Below are 1829 nucleotides of genomic sequence, written 5' to 3'. Positions count from 1 at the left end.
GGATAGGCCTAAAAATTAATAGTGGTAAGGATATGTTTGTATTATTTTTGTTGTTGTTGTTTTTGGCCATGCCACACAGCATGTGGGATTTTAGTTCCCCGATCAGGGATCGAACCTGTGCCCCCTGCAGTGGAAGCGAGAGTCTTAACCACTGGATCACCAGGGAAGTCTTGTACTATTTTTTTTTAATTATTATTATTTTTTGGCTTCGTTGGGTCTTTGTTGCTGTGCACGGGCTTTCTCTAGTTGCGGCGAGCGAGGGCTACTCTTTGTTGTGGTGCGCGGGCTTCTCATTGTGGTGGCTTCTCTTGTTGAGGAGCACGGGCTCTAGGCGCGTGGGCTTCAGTAGTCGTGGCACGTGGGCTCAGTAGTTGTGGCTCATGGGCTCTAGAGTGCAGGCTCAGTAGTTGTGGCGCACAGGCTTAGTTGCTCCGTGGCATGTGGGATCTTCCCAGACCAGGGCTCAAACCCATGTCCCCTGCATTGGCAGGCGGATTCTTAACCACTGCGCCACCAGGGAAGCCCTTAACATTATTTTTGATTTAATGAATGTTTAGCTAAATATAAATGGACTTGGAGGAACTGAGATATGGGCATAAATAACTTAAAATCATCTGGTAAATGGACCAAGTCTATAAATGGACTTGGAGGAACTGAGATTTGGGCATAACTTAAAATCATCTGGTAAATCTCTGCTACCATTATTCTCTGAGAAATACTACTGTTCAACACTTGGCTAGATAATTTGTAATTATTAAATTATTTACACTCTAGTAATACCAGACTTATCAGACTCTGCGCAATGGCTATTCCATGATTAAAAGGAACCTCCTTATGTATCCTGTTGTTTAGAATTAGTGAAGCTTAAAAATGTTTTAGTTCACCGTTATGTTAACAAAAACAAGTTTCTCTAACCACAACAGCAAAAATATAAAGTCGCCAAGAAGCTGTTTGGCACGTGAACAAAGCAAAAAAGAGATTGGGTTGAAAGAAAATTCATTCTGGAGTCCAGTCCCTTGTCTTTTGGCCATCTCTTTGGCTAGACTGCTAATGTGTGACTTTTGTACAAATTCTTTTAACTTTGGGTTTTCCGTTTCCCATTTTTTGAAGGATAGCGGGAATACTTGTTACTGAAAATATGTTTCATTTTTAAAAATGAGCAGATACTCATACATTACTAGCGCAATAAAAATTACCAGAAGAGGGAAGGAAAACGTAAAATAGTTTGTGTGTCTTGACTAAAAAACTGTTAAGACACAAAACTTGGCTCTTTGCTTCCGTTCCATGACAGCCAAAAGGGAAACATGGATCAGTGACACTGCTGTCAAGTAGAAGGAAAAATACAAGTAATTCAAGGACTAGTGCATACTTGGGGCCAATATTATTTTCTCCCTTTCCCTTCCTTTTCAAAACCTAAGTTTTGTTTGCCGCCACATACAAGAATCTAGTGGGCAATTATTAACTTCTTTTTCTTGCCTATCATAAAGTGATGCACGTTGGGAGTTCGCTGTACCAGACAGCGGCTGCTCCGAATTTCCATTAAACCCTGGAATTCTTTTGTCAGGGTTTGTAATTGGCTTTCTTAGCATTCTGCAGGAAGATGGAATGGACCTGGGAATGGGCGGGTGGAGACTAATTCGATACAAGACTACAGTAATCTCGATGCAGCTCTCATGAGATTTGCTTCCTTGGTTCTCTGAGACTTGGGCTTGCCCCTTCCCTGACGATCCTCAGTTTCCTCTTCGATTGGGTAAAACGGGTAGAATTCTGAACTCCTGAAATTACTAGTGTTGGTGGCCCCTGGTGCCAGGTAGAGTTCTCAAGTTTTC

The sequence above is a fragment of the Balaenoptera musculus genome, chromosome 3 (genome assembly GCF_009873245.2).
Source record: "Balaenoptera musculus isolate JJ_BM4_2016_0621 chromosome 3, mBalMus1.pri.v3, whole genome shotgun sequence".
Lineage (NCBI taxonomy): Eukaryota > Metazoa > Chordata > Mammalia > Artiodactyla > Balaenopteridae > Balaenoptera > Balaenoptera musculus.
The sequence above is the reverse complement of the archived record's forward strand: the minus strand, read 5'-3'. Positions refer to the sequence as shown.